We start from the raw sequence: 15150 nt of genomic DNA, 5'->3' as shown, positions 1-15150 counted from the left end.
AGCCCAAAACAGGGGCTCTCCTGTGTACCCCTTAAACACTTCAGACCCCTAAAACCACAGGTTCTGCCCAGATTTTCCCAGCAACCACACAGCAGAGGCTCACGGTGACAAGCAGGGGATCCTGTAGGACTCGAGGAAGCCAGCAAGAGGTGCAGTGACATCCCGGGCTCAGGTGGGGCCCTGTGGAGCGGGTGGCCCAGAGCAGATGGCTGTGGAACCCCTGCCAGCAGCACAGGGAGCACCATCAGCCCTGTCTCATTGAATGTGCACACCCACAGCTGATTTTATTCCAGCAGCACCACAAGTCCCTGTGCACAAACCCAGCCACACAAATCAAGTGCAGGATGTCTGAGCTCCTGTCACAGCACAGCACAGAGGTCTGCTGGTTCCCCTTACATACCTCCCAGTCCTGGAAGTCTTTGCTTTCGCCCCTGTATCCCTGAGGAGACAAGTCCCACCCTCCAGATATGTTGATGTTCTCCTCCTGAGACAACCAGTTCAGACTCTGCTCCCATTGCAATGAGGTTTCTGAGCGTGCAGGGGCTTCCTCTGCCTTCCTGCACCTTTGCCCAGAGTCTGAAATCAGTTCAGATCATCCCCTCCCTCCTTCTTTGCAACTTTCCTTCACCCACCTTGCTCCTCCTTTCTCCATCGCAGCAGGCACAGCCAAGACGTGTTATTAACACTTGCCACTTCGTTTGCAATCTTCTCCAGGAGGAGCAGAGGAGAAAACGGGAAAGTGTACAAAAATTGGAGAGTCAGGAAAGTGGATTAAAGGAAGAGTAGCAAAGACTTGAAGGTGTGAATGAGAAAGTGCAGGAGTAGAAGGAGGATGAGAAAAATCTAACGGGTGAGAAAGAGATTTATAATTAATCCCCAGGCTGGTGAGAAAGCAGGGAATGAAGTCAAGACCATACGCTTCTCTAAATGGTTCTGCTCCTGACTGACTTCAGACAGATCTTTTTACTTTCTCCTTTTATCTCCCATCACTCTGGACCCTTTGAGTATCTGTTATTTGAGGTAGGAATTGTCTTTAACCACGTGCAGCATAAAGGAAACTGCAATCATAGGCACTAAAGGATGCAAGACATTGTTTTTAACACATCCTAAAATTAGGCTCAGAAAAGTGCTTGGGGATTGTCTGCCAATGTTTATTAATTCAGATTGAATTCATTAGATAGTTACTGTCAAAAAGTGGGATGGGAAAAAATTAAAATAATCAAAGTACATGACTGCATTATTTCTTAGCTTAAATGCTTCATGATGAGATGTTTATAAAGTGGATCTAGAAGGAAATATTAAAAAAAATAAACCAACCAAAAGGGAAATACTATGGTCACGAAAAAAAATTTATTCATTTATGAAAAAATTACATTTTGAAGTGATTTTCTACTCTCTTTTCCTTTTAGTCTCAAATATAAAATCTTTTCATTTTTCCCCCACCACACTAATTATAGTTAAATACCTAAAAGTAATTTTTTCCCTTCATTTTTTCTTCCAGAACTAAACTGATGAAAAAAAAAAAAAAAAAAGAGAGAAATCATTATTCACCTATTCCTACCAGGAATTCCAATAACTGTCTGTCAGATCTTCATAACAACATGAGGGATCTCAGCAAGGCTGAGTTTCTGTGAGTTCCTTAAGCTGATGACTTTCAGAGTCCTTTGCTCTCTTCTAGTCTAAACCTGCATTCAACAGAGAACTTAAAATGAAATAATTAGATTTACAGCAAAATAGATGAGCAAAGCCCTGTATAAAAAATGAGTGAAAAGTCCCCAGGAAATAATCTGAGAGTGAATTCACTTCTTCCATTAGAAATTGTCATATGCTTCTGGTTTATTTTAAGATGGTGACACCATCCCTTTTCACCCTCTATTTCTCTGAACTCCTCCTTTTCACTTCTCCTGGCTTTCTGTTTGTTTTTTTTTAATCACCACAGAACCAAACAGGCACAAAGTCCCAGCAGAAAATTGGAACGTGTGACGTCCAAGTGCCCAAGACATTAAGCCAAAAAAAAAGCAGCAGAACTCCCTCCATCAGCCATCCCTGACTCAAGCCCCTGAAGAGCACTTGGAGTGAGACACAGGCATGCAGGGATGGGAACAGCCTGTTCCAGGGATCCTGCTCCTCAGACAGTGTCTGCACCCATTTTTGTGTCTGGTTTCTCCAGCACAGGACCGTGCTCACAGCAGTCTTTGTCCCAGGGGTATTTAGGGAAGCAGCAGCTGCTCAGCTTCCTGTATCCAGAGGATTTAAGAAAACTAGGTATGTGTGTAGGAATTGAGCATCTAATATCTCTGGATGTTTCCACATTGCCAAAGATCTCAGCTCCCTGTATTAGTTTGCTCTTGGAGTTTCTCCAGGAGGAAACAAGCTTCCCCTCAGAAATAACCCAGTTTTGGGTATATTTCGCTTTATTAACATCAGTGTTGGGCAATATGAGCAAGCACAAATCCTGCAGTGGTTTATTATCATCTTCCACAGTCCTGCAGCATTGTCCCAGCAGATGCTGCAAGCTTGAACACTCTGCATGTGGGGCATGGAAAATGCACCCTGAGTCTCTTAACACAAAAATACTGTATTACTGAGCTGGGAATCAGTCCTCATATCCTTTCAAGTGCCTGGAATTTTAAACTCACACCTAAAAATAAAATCCAGAGTGTGTCTTAGCTGTCCTGTTGATTTCCTTTTCCCTGACTCCAAATGTTACTGGTGGAGGTCTGGAGACCAGAGCAACACTGTGCAAGGGCAGCAGAGTGTGTTTGTCCCCAGCCCTTCCATTCACCACTGCCACAGCCTCCGAGGGAGGGTCATGCCCCAGCATCAAAGGGGTATGTATCCCTGTGGTGTAAGACACGAGGGTTTGGGGACTGCATTCACTGGTGTCAAGGCTTTACAGAAGAGCTGCCTAAGAGGAGCAGCAATGAGAAAAAAAGTGCAGCCACGGACAAAATGTCTGTCTTCAAACTTAACAAAGTAATGAGAAGCACTGCAGGAGGATCCACTGGTAGGAAGGACCTATCAGCCTCTTTTGCTCTTCCATTTAGTGCAAGCAGCTTTATCATTATTTGCTATTTACTGCAAATGCTGAAGTTGGTAAAAAGATTAATATGAAACAGCAGCCTTGATTCAGCATTCTTAAAGCACAATGCACATGTCTGTGTGTGTGTGTGCACTTGCAAACTCCATTTTATATTTTGTGTATGTAACATACTCATTTCTGTGTGCAAGGGAAGCAAAAAGATGCAGTCAGCATGTTCTTTTTCCCTTATCTATTCCAGTGAAAGGCCAACTCTGCCAGTGATCTTAGGCAATGAGGAGAGAAATTAATTCAGGCCAGATTTGTGAAGATGGAGCCATTTTACTGGGGTGGAGGGGAGACAGAGGCAAACCAGTACTGCTTTTGCCCAGCACTGGAAGTGTAAAGAGTCAGCACTGCTGACTACCAGTCTTTGGGGGATTATATTTCATGAGTACAGGGGTTGCTGAATTCTTAAAAAAATCCACATTTTCCCTCATGCCAAACTTGGATCTGAGCTCCCTGGGTAGCTCCCATCTGCTGTGTGAGCTGGAATCTCAGAGCCGCAGCACTGAAGGGATTCAGCTCCTGTGCATGGAAACACATGCATTTAAAAAGCTCTTCTGAAAAGCTCCCAGCCTAAGTGACCTCCTCAAGGTCATATATAACATGTCAGTGACAGTACCACAACTGAACTATCTTGCTACAGCGCTGCTTTATTCACACAGTGCTGCTGCATCCCAAAACAGCTGCTGCTCCCGGTCCGCTGCTGCCTTCCTCTCCTTATCTCATCCTCCTTAGAGACACATCTGTCCTGTGCTCCGTAAACCATAATATACCTGTAGTCTTTTATTCACTGTCTGTCACTGGGCAGTTTTATTACAGATCCCTGAATTAAGCAGCCTAGACTACAATCTACTTATTCCTATCAGCCGTTCTCGCTTTTGACCCTCACCTCACCTTTCAGCCTTGTCAGTTTTAAGGCTTTCAGGTACTTGAAATGCAGGGACAATTCTGATTCTTGGGGGAAATCCAGCAGAATTTCACTGAGGCCAGCCTGCTGGTCTCCCTCTCTTTTCTAAATGCAAGTGGTTGGAAATCAGAAGCTTGCACTGGTCTCTGCAGTCCCATTTGAACCAATCCTTCAAGAATACTAACAGCTGCCATTTTAGACCTCTGACCCCCATTCTTGCCATTCATAAAATTTTATTCTCCTCCTTTTTTTGCTCCTTTAATCAGAAATCAATCTTCCAGTGATGCAGGTAAATTGCAGTCCTACCTTATAGCTTTTTTTTTTTTTTTTTTGCATGCATCTTTCTGACGAATTTTGCAGAACAAAAACTCCTTTGTCCATCCTTCCCAGCCCAGGCCATGAGCACAGTAATCATCACACCTACACAACACCTCACTAGCAGATTTACATCTGCCACTCACATCCCTCTCTTGTTTCGATCCAGGAAGCAAGGGAATCGTTTGTCCCAATGTGGCAATTTGTCTGAGCATTCACACCTGCCCCACCAGTGAACTTTGTGTTCCCACCATTCAGCTCCCCTTTCCCTCCTCCCAGTCACACACCTGTCAGAACTTTATCCCATCTATTGATGTGTTTTCCTCACAGCCAACAGCTGCCCACACATTCCACCTTTCTGAAAGAAGTACTGCTGTATTACCTGACCAGGGGAGAGTAGTTTCTTCTCTGTTCACCTAGAGATGCTCATGGCCACTGCAGAAGTGTCACCTGTTGAAGCTGAACTTCCCTGTCTGTACTCAACAGCCTTGTTTTCTCTTCACCCAACCTCTGTCTTCAACAGCAGGAAAAGAATGGCTGATGGGAGAGGAAAGTTATGGAGAAAAGCACATTCCTCCTTCCTCCCATCAGTATGGTGATAATGGATGACCCTGGGCAGGAGGCAGGACTGTGCCCAACACAAGGCAGACAGGGGGAGTCACCCTGGGACCCTCAGGGGGATGGGACTGTGGGGAAAATATAGGGAGAGGAGATGGCTCCATAGCTGATCTCTGTCCGCCCTGTCACTCCTACCAGGCTGCTTTGGTTAAGTCTCAAGGTTTCATGCACCCACTTACCTTTGTCGCAGCCTCCCTGCATCAGCTTGGGCTGATTCTTTAAGGTGGCATCTTACAAGCACCTTGGAGGCTGATTTTCCAAATGTTCCCCCTATCCCACGGCAGTATTTAAGGTCCTGTTTTCTATAATGTTCTGCTACGTTGCCACCAACTACTTTGAAAATCCGTCAAGGCAAAATTGCAAACTGAAATGCTTCTACTGACAGGATTTGACCTGATCTCCGAGCCTTGTGCTGCATTTCCTCTGGTACTGAGTAGAGGTAACAGCATTCCCTGTTTCTTTTCCCCCTCCTCTGTCCAGGCAGCAGGCCCTTAGGGTCAGGGAGCTTGTATCCATACAGAACCTGGTGCTGGGAGACTCCAGGCTCATCCCAGCTCTGCACCAGCCCGCAGATACCGGTTCTGATAGAGGAAACTGAGCTGTGCAGCTCAGGGTCACGGCTGCCACCTATAACCACCCATTTCATGTCCTACTTCAATATCTACTCTAATCATTGAAATTACTTTTGTGGGAGCTGACACAGAAGAGGAGATTGCTGGATTGATATTCTGTCTGGCATTGATGAAAACCTTTTTATAATACCTTAATCCAGCACCCACAGAAGCAATTTGCTAATCTCTTGCTGACTTAGCTTCCAGCGGGATTGACCATAGGCAGTCACATCACCTGGCCAACCACATTATGTTCTTTTTATGCAGACAGAAAATGTCCTTCCTGACCCCAGAAGATGGTCATTCCTTGCTTTGAAGCCTGAGACCTGATTACCATTGTCCCAGATTGTAGGGCTGCAAATGCTATTAATTGCTACAAAGTTATGTAGCCTTTTACACTTCAAATCCATCCGGACTTTCATCTCAGCAACATCCTGCAGCAGGGAATTGTGTGCCTTCACTATACACTGAAGAAAGGACTATTTCCTTTTAATTTGCTTTAAAAGTTGTGCCCTTTAATTTTGATGTGTCCCCTTGTTCTTGTATCATCAAAGTGTTAAAATGCTTCTGATCACTTTTCATTTTAACCTTCATATACCTTTGTACTGGAACCTGAATGTCCCTTCTCACTCCCATCTTTCCCAGACTAGATGAACTATTATTTCCAGGCTTCCCTTATTTAACTTGTTAATATTTGTAAAGCAATTTAAAATGTATTAATATGGTTCAATTATAATATCACTTCCATTTTCCATCCTTCCTTTTAATGTCTCAAGTGTCCATCTAATTTGCCATCCATCTCCATTGATTCTCCCTCTGATGATATGTTAGTCTTTATAATATCCCGGGGAATATTTCTTCTGCCTTCCTGACCAGCATTTTGGAACAAAGAAGCTGAACACTGATGGACCATAAACATGATTCACTCTGCACTCAGCCTGTGTATGGATTTGCTGTTGCTTAGGCTTTGATCTTGGAAATCAGTTTCATTATGTCCATGGGGCTGTAATTAAAAATTTCTGTGTGATTCCAATTGCAGGATCAGGGTCTTTGTGGTTGTGATTGCTCTGGGTCAGTTGACAATTGAGCCCAGGTGTGAAAATAAGTCTATGTTTGATAAATTTTGAGCAATATCTGAGCACTCAGTGACACATCCAGCAGCAGCAGGGCTTTTGAGACAAGAGGAGTGATTTTGGCATCTATCCCGTCACAAAGCGGGGAGAGAACTGAGATATGGTTATTCACCCCTTCTCTTTCCCATAGAAAGCTGAGAGACACACAAGGAAATTATGTGGTACCAGATCTAAAACCTCCCCCAAAAAAAAACTTCCATAGATGACTCGTAACTTACTCCATTACTGCAGAATGTTATGAAAACACAAAGCATGAAAGGAATCAATAAAGAAATAGTCACACACAGGATATTCCAGCTGGCACTGCAGATGACAGTCCTCAGACAACCACTGACTTTGCACGTCGCCACACGGCTGAAAGGTTATCCCAGGAGTGACAGCGCTCATCCATGTCTTTCTTTTTTCCAGTCTTAACAAGGCCCAATCCAGCTCCATCAGCAAAATATATCCCTCCTTCATCTCTCATCCTCCAGCAAACTCCCTGAGCAACACTTCCAGTTCCAATCAGTCTTTTTACCTTAACTCTTCCCCCCAAGAAGCAAATAAAAGGATTGCTGCATATGTATCTCTAATTGAACAGAAAGGGTTTTATCTAAATATTTCTAGAACTCAAATTTCCGGTCTTTGGTTACTTTAGGTAAGTATTGTGGGAAAATCCTAACTGGTCTCTTTTCCCTGGTTGACCAGATTTATCTATTCACTGGACTAAAACATGGTCCATCATTTTCAAATACTTTACAGTTCTCTTTTAGGAGAGTGGAAATAGCAGATAAACCACATTATTAGCATTCTCCAGCAAAAAATCCCAGCAAAGCCTGGAGTTGTTTTGCAGAAGCAACTCCGAATTTGGACGACATGACAATAAGCAATTCTAGAAATAGCTGCTGGTCTTAAGGCTATGTTACAGGAATCCTTGCTGCTGCTTTCTTCTCTCTGTTCACAATTTTAGCACAAACACTGCGCTTAGTTCTTTTCTTTGACTTTCTTGGTATTTCTTAGGCATTCTTTGGTCTCAGCTTGTACCTTCTAAGCTCTTGCTGCTGCCTCAAAACACACCTTTGATTTTGACTGTAAACCTCACCCAGAATGGAGCAGTGTGGGAAATGGCTGGAATAACACTCCTGTTCCAGGCAGGGAGATGGTCTGAGCCAGGAGGGACCCAGAGCCATATACATACCCCAGCATATGTCTGAGGGCTCTGCTTACCCACTCACCATCTGCACCTGCCTGAAGAGCAGCCACGTGCCAAGAGCAGCCTGACTGCTCCAGCACCCGCATCCTGCCTTGCTGGTGTCTGTTCCACTGATCCCAGAAGTCTAGCTAAGGATTCACACCTGCTCATCCTGGTCCTCCTGCCTGCTCTGAATCCCCAGCTTCCTCCCTGGAGTAACAGCTCATTTCTGTTCATTCTTCCCTGGTTAGTTTTAGTTTCTTTGTAATTTTCCACAAACTCCTTTTATTTATTTTTCTGGTTTCTGCAGCCTCACCTGGAATGTGCTGCCTGCATGAGGCGATGGTTTTAAAGCGCACCCTCCCTGTCTTCCACCCTGCTTAGCAAGTCAGCATCAACAGCTGAAAGGATAAATTACCACAGAGGTCTCCAATGTTACCAATGTATCTGACAGCCACACACGCAGCTAGGGCAGGGTAAAGAAATGGCTAAATGGAATCAGTTGTGCTGACTCAGGACTTCTGGCCAAAACTGCATCCAAAACCATGATGGCCACAGTGGAGTCCAGAGCACAGGCTGGGATCTAAATCACACTTTAAATCAAAGCCTAAGAAAGAGATCCTCACTCACCACAGAGCCAGTTAACAGCCCTGGCTTCGACAGGTTGCAGTGATTTACAGCAAGAGGCTGTGAGCTTTTCACAGGAACTCGCTTGTACAACATATTCCAGCTGTAACATGCGAAGATATAAAACTCCAGGCTGTAAGAAGACCTGTTGTAAGGCTTCAGGATGTATCTTCTCTAAATACCAGGGTAAAGGACATGCTTCCTGTCAGGATAGCAATGAGACAGGTCCCAGGCATGAAAAGACTACAAGATCCAGAGCTACTCTACTGGAAGCTGGGAGTACGGAGAACAGATGGGAGTGAGAGCTCCCTCTACTCCTATATTCTCTTTTGATATCCAACCAAAAGCCCTGGAGCAAATTGTTGGGGTTTTGTTGGTTTTCTGGAGCTTCTGTGTGAGAACCTCTCACAGCTTCGTTTGCAAGCTTGGTGTGTGTCAGCCCTGAGCTGACTTTGCTGTAATTCATGACTCTCTGGGAGGGAAGATGTCTCTGTGATGGAAATACTCCACCGAATGGTGCCCTCTGCTAACACACACACACACAGAATTGTTCCAGGGCTTCAAAGTTGTACTGGTGCTTCTGGCACCTCAGTTTCTACCTCTGTCCAGCATTTCCATCCCCAGTACAGTGAACAACAGCATGTGTCTGGCAAAGGCAATTCACTCCATCCTCCTCTGCAGGCCACCCTCTGAAGCTGGTTTAATTATTCACTCCTCTATGACTTACTGTTATTCCTATTGCCACTGGAAGAGGTGATCCATTAGCTGTGCAACTGGTTGTGTTTCTGGAACAAGAGCCAGGAATCATGTGTGTGAGAGTTCAAGCACTGGGGAATGCTAGGTGAACACCCAGAAACATGCCACCACCACTGGGGCCAACATGGGTCCCACTCTCACCCAGCACTGCAGCGGACAAAGCAGCAGCTCTGTGCAGAGCTGAGCTCTGCCAGCTGCACTGTGCAGGCAACAATAAAATGGATGTAGAACACATGACTTCAGAAGAACAAATAGCAAAAATAAATAAGCATCTTTCTCCTGTGAAGCTGCTTGCAGGTCCTGCCTCAAGGCTGCAGGAAAACAGCTCCCTGAGCAGGGGGCTGTAAACATTGTGTTAAATTCCCCAGCCCAGGCTCAGGGGAATCCTGGGCCTGACTCTTGTTTTCTTTCCAAAATGACATGTTCATATACCCAGTTTATGCCACCTCCACTTGGGATGTGATCCAGAATTCCTGAAATAAACGTAAGTCCTTCAATAGCCTTCAGCTCAGTCTAAATCAGCTGCTCCTCTGATTTCTGCTCTTTCTCCCATTCCTCCCTCCCACCAGTCAGGACTTTTCCTTTCCTGGCACTGCATAGCTTAGCTCATCAAGCCAGCAACAGCTGTCCTGTGCCTACTCCAAACCCTGGGAATGTCACCTCGTTTGTGTGGTCCAGCTCTGCCCATCCTCTCTCCAGACAGAAGTTCCTAGCAGATATATCCAGTTTGCTTCCCCAGGTCTCTCTGCTTGACAACATTTCCCTTTTCCACACCAACTGCAGCCATGAGCCCGCTGCAGCCCTGGCCTGACGTGCTCCAGGCCCAGCACGTCGACTGGACATGGCCATGCAGAGGCACAGCAAGCAGGGGAAAACCTTCCCTGGCATCCAAGAACACACTGGAGTACCACACATTGCTGGGGGGAGATGTTTTGCCCTGACTTAGCTCAGCACCATTCCCTAACTCAGCATCCTGCTCAGCCAGCCTCGGCATCCTGGCAGCCATCTTCCAGGGATGAGGGAGAACCACAGGACCAGCCGCCGGTCCGTGGATGTGTTTAGAGGCCAGATCTGTCTGTGTATGTGGATATTCTTCCTTTCTGAAAAGTTGCTCTCTGTGGCCCGGAAGGAAATGGGCCAAGGTCCTTATGGTTGTTAAAAATCTCATGATACTTTTGCAAGCAGGATGGTGTAAATCAAACAACTGGGCACAAGCTCCCTCGGTCCGGGTAATTTATATTCTGCCTCACTAAGTTCATCTCTGCACTTCCAATGCATGAAGTGATTTTTCACTTCCCCTGTAGTATTTGCTGGCACGGAAAAGCTGCTGGGCTCTGTCCCAGAAGTAGCTGCATTTTATCACCGGGTGAACGATCCCTGCGCGCACCGGGCCGGCTCCCCGTACGGCTCCCGCTCGCCCCGCGGCCCCGTAGCGAGAGGACGCGGCCCGCACCCCTCCAGCCGCACCTGGGCTCCAGGAGCAGAGCCCCGCCGGCACCGAGCGCCCACCCCCGGCCCCTCCGCTTTATCCGCGGCTTGGAATGCGGGCAGGGGATGCGGGCGAGGATGCGGACGGGGGATGCTGCCGGGGAATGCGGACAGGGGATGCTGCCGCGGAATGCGGGCGGGGATGCGGGCGGGGGTGCGGACAGGGATGCGGGCAGGGGTGCCGACAGGGGTGCGGGCAGGGATGCGGACAGGGGTGCCGACAGGGATGCGGGCAGGGATGCGGGCAGGGGTGCGGGCAGGGATGCGGACAGGGATGCGGGCAGGGATGCGGACAGGGATGCGGGCAGGGATGCGGGCAGGGATGCGGGCAGGGATGCGGGCAGGGATGCGGGCAGGAGTGCGGACAGGGATGCGGGCAGGAGTGCGGACAGGGGTGCGGACAGGGATGAGGACGAGCCCCGCTCCGCTCCGCGCTGCTCCGCGCCCGGCGCTGCGTGGAGCCACAGCGCCCCCTCCTGGGGCCCGGCGGCGCCGCCCGCCCGCCGCGCTGGCGCAGCGGGGCTGCGCGGGGCTGCGCGGGGCTGCGCGGGGCGAGGGGGGTGCTCCCTTCCCAGGGGGGTCCCTCCCTGATTGCCCACCTCCGAATGCCGTGCCTCGCGGTGCTCGGGGAGTTCTTCACCCTCGTTTCTGTTCTTCAGCGATTTCCCCACCTCCCTCCCCCCCCCCCCCCCCCGATCAATTTTTTCCTGCTTTCTCAACATCTCTGCATCAGCTGTAAATACCAAGTCCTGGATAAAGGAAATCCACGTCCATTCCTGGAGGTGGACAGGGAGCTGGGCACGGATCCCTGGTTCTGGAGTCAGTTCCTGCCGTGCTCTCCTGAGCAATGCGCCTGGAGAAGGTGGTGGGGCTCCTGCCTGAGCAAAGATGGGAGGATTTGGCTTTGAACTATTTCTGTCATACAGACAACAATGATTCTTGTCTGCTGGCAGACCCATTCCCACATAGTGTTTAGCACCAGCCTTACACATACTTCCAATGTAGTAAACAGTGGTGGCTAGGAGGGAACAGATACACATTCTGTGTCGTTTCCTTTGGGACACGTTTTACCTAGAACAAGCCAATTCACCATATGTTCCTCCTCTCCAAAGTTTTAACACAGACTTTAGTTGGCCTCATTATATTCCTGCTCTTGGAGGCTTGTCTCCTCACTAGGCCCTATGGAAAGAGGGGAAGAGGAGGAAGGTCAGAGGGGGATGTTAAACACCTCTAACACCAGGGACATAATCTCCCCTGTGCCTACTCTGTCATTTCTCACCAAAGGGGCTTGCAAAGGGAGTATCTGTCCCCTGAGGACGGAAGGATTTTGCTCTGAACCAGGGTAAGACTGAAGTGGAGCTTTGCATTGTGTGTTTTAGCCATAGATGTGTGTGTGGTTCTGCTCACACACACACTCACACACATTAAAATGCTATGTAACTCCAGCAGAGCTCTTCCCATACTCCCAGACTCCAGCTCTTGATCAGAGAAGGCATGATGGGTATGGAATTGCCACCGCGCCCCCAGCCATTTCCCTGCTTCCCTGTCTGCTGCTCGTCTGCCTTTCCAGTAGAGAAATCATTCCAGAGTCTTGGGAATCTGCAAAGAGCCATAAAACAAACGTACACACACCAAACGTAGTAGGCTTTTCTGCTGAGTTGAAAAGGGCTTTGGAGTCAGACAAACCCCAAATCAATGCCAGGAGCCAACTACAAGACAGAAAACTACACTGGAGGAACAAACCACCTACTGCGAGCCCTGCAAAGAAGACAGCATGTGTGTGCTCATGTGAACTTCTGAAGGTTTGATTTACATAATAAGAATATCAATGCAGCTATTTCTGCACGTTCCAGTGTGCGTGGATCCCACCTGTGCGGCTGAGCGTGTGGGAACTGCGGGGCCGCAGAGCTTGGAGAGGTGTTTGCATCCACGGGAGAGCAAGCCCGAGGTACTGTGTCTGAGCATGGGGTGGGCTGTGAGTTCCACAGCATGTGCTGGATTGCTTGGCGTGTACATGCTTCAGGGAGATCACGGTGGCTTGTCTGGGGTGTGTGGGAGGGAGAGAGTCCGGGGCTGTCTGCCTGCTACTCACAAGGAGAGCTGATTGATATTTTTGCTTTATAAGGAATTTTTTTTTTAAAAATCTTTCATGTTCCTTACGCCAAAGCCTCTTTACTCACTCCCTCCTTCTCTCACTGTCTCCCAAATACTTCTCTACAGCTCCTGGGAAAGCAGATTTACTGCCATTAAGAAATTATTATTATGCAGCCAGATGAGCAGCCAGAGTAAAGCATGAAGGACCTTCCTGTCCTGCCTAGTGCAGATGTCAATCACACGGCTAAATTCAAACACGAATTCTGCCAGCATTTAATCTGCTGCTGGGTTCCTCCATGAAGAGGAGACTGCATCCAAGAAGTGACACCTCCTCCCCTTACCCACTCCCAGGTACCAGCACGGGGGAACTCTCCAAAGCCAAAACACACACACCTATAACCTCCCTCCTCTCTCTAGACCGTCTCTGAGTCTTTAGACCCAGGCTGTGCTGGACCTCGGGGATGATGCAATGGCATGGAGATGCTCTCCGTCCCCCCGTTCCCCAAGGACTGGAAAAAGGCAAAGTTATGCTCCACACCAGCCTCGCAAGCAGCACTGAATGCCGAGTGGGGAAAAGCCATCTCCAGCACCGTGGGGTGCAGCTCCCCGCCATCGCTGCCCTCCCCCGGCTCTGCCGCTGTCTCCCATCCCCGCTGGAAGTAGAGGCAATCAGCCCAGTGTGGAATTCGAGGCGACAGACTTTCCTTTTCCTCCGCGATTTGCTTGTCACTTGCGAAAGCGGAGCAGTGGATTAAGTGGAGATGACACCATCTCCCTGGGGACGGTCCCCCCTGCTCCGGGATGTATCGATACTCCGGAATACAGATGGATCCTGGCTGTCTCCCACCCCCACCGCCATACCCGCCTCGCCGCCAGCCCAGCCGAGTCGGGTCTGAACCCCAGTTGCCGGGCATCCTCCGGGGGGGCTGCGTCTCGCCCCAGTAAAAACCAGCGCTCCCAGTCTTCCCAGTGCGCGAATCTCGGCCCCTCGCTCAGCACCACGCACGCAGAATGACTAACGGATCCGCGGGACTCTGCCGTCCATCCCCCCTCGTCACTCCGCGCCGCCCAGGGCGGAGGTGCAGGCAGGGGGAGCGGAGGGGCCGCGGGCGCGTTACACAACGCGCGGCAGGACGGGGGAGCCGGCCCCGGGCAGGGGCAGCGCCGCAGCCGCAGCGCAGCGCTCGCCTTACCTGATGCTAATGTCCCTCCCTGGCGGAGATCGGGTCGCCCGTGGGTTTTATTCGGCTCGGTAGGAACTTGTGGGAGAGCTTTTCTGTCCAGCTCGCATACTGGGTGCGGGGCTGATACTGCAGGCGTGAAAATCCTGGGGCTCTAGCAGTCCTTTTCATGCTCAGACAGAAAATCCCCTTCCTTGATCCAGATCGCGGGCATTAAGGGCAGAAGCAAAAAAAAAAAAAAAAAAAATTTCCTTTTCTCCCCTTCTTCCTTTTCCTTTTTCTTGCTTTTTTTCCCCCTTTCCTGTGCCCCCCCCTCCCCTCTTCTGCTGCTCAGTTCGTAGCCATCGGGGGAAAGAGCAGAGGCAGCAGGAAGAATGGAGAGGGGGTTAGAAATAAAAATGAAAAGAGCTCCAGGAGGGAAGCGAGAGGCTGGGCTTGCCACCGGAGGAGGGGCTTGGAGGGGGCTGGAGAGGATGAATGGGGAAGAGGAAAGCAGGGCGGAGCCCCAGCTTGGCCATTTTATTCTAAGAAGTGTTTCGTACATAATTAGAGAAGGGGAGGGGCCGGTGGCAAAAAGGAGGGACTTAAGCTCGGGCCAGACGGAGCCTGGGCCGTGGGAAGGGAGGGTGGGAGTAGGAAGGGCCGTCGGATGGAGCTGCGGGAGGGGTAAAAACTTGTCTGCCGAGAGGGAATAAGAGGGGCTTTGGGGAGGAGGCTGCAGCGGCGCCGGTTGCCATTCCAGGAAGACCCCATCTATTTTTTAAATTTTTTTTTCCTACACCCCCACGCCTTCTATTTTCTCCTTGCGGACTCGGACAGCGCACGGCTCGTTCGGCCGAGCTGGGAGCTGATGGGAGAGCAGGATGCTCCCAGCCTGGCGCCACGCTGGAGGGATCCCAGCTCTCCTTGGGGAGGTGCGGTGGGGACGAGCCTCTCCGCATCCCCGGCGGGCGGGCGCGGTTCAGCACCGCGGAGAGCGGCGGCCGTGCCGGGAGAGCCGGGAGAGCCGGGAGAGCCGAGCGGAGCCGGGCTGAGCTGCCGCGGGCGGAACCGAGCCCAGCCAAGGCTGGAGGCAGCGGCAGCCGGCTGCGCTCCCGGCCCGGCTGTGCCCCCCGGGGAAAGTCCCGCCGCTGGGCATGGAGATGACTTGGGATGAGGAATGGA

At 49.6% G+C, this 15150-nt stretch overlaps 1 protein-coding gene and 1 long non-coding RNA gene across 3 annotated transcripts in view; one reads left to right on the top strand and one right to left on the bottom strand.

Moving 5' to 3' along the window:
- The window catches only part of BRINP1 (BMP/retinoic acid inducible neural specific 1), an 87681-nt gene extending 73229 nt beyond the window's left edge, over positions 1-14452 (bottom strand). Inside the window, exon 1 of one of the 2 annotated variants that reach the window (XM_032130787.1) lies at positions 13999-14452. The gene's annotated coding sequence lies outside the window, so the exon portion shown is untranslated. Of the gene's footprint in view, positions 1-632; positions 658-13998 lie in introns of those variants that run through there. The other variant, XM_032130788.1, reaches the window with a different exon arrangement.
- On the top strand, positions 11404-14208 carry LOC116454325. Its single transcript, XR_004244065.1, has 2 exons — positions 11404-12659; positions 12932-14208. It is a non-coding gene; the product is annotated as an uncharacterized LOC116454325 (long non-coding RNA).
- Positions 14453-15150: the final 698 nt, after the last annotated feature.

This window comes from Corvus moneduloides, chromosome 21, assembly GCF_009650955.1.
Source record: "Corvus moneduloides isolate bCorMon1 chromosome 21, bCorMon1.pri, whole genome shotgun sequence".
Taxonomy (NCBI): domain Eukaryota; kingdom Metazoa; phylum Chordata; class Aves; order Passeriformes; family Corvidae; genus Corvus; species Corvus moneduloides.
The sequence above is the reverse complement of the archived record's forward strand: the minus strand, read 5'-3'. Positions and strand labels throughout refer to the sequence as shown.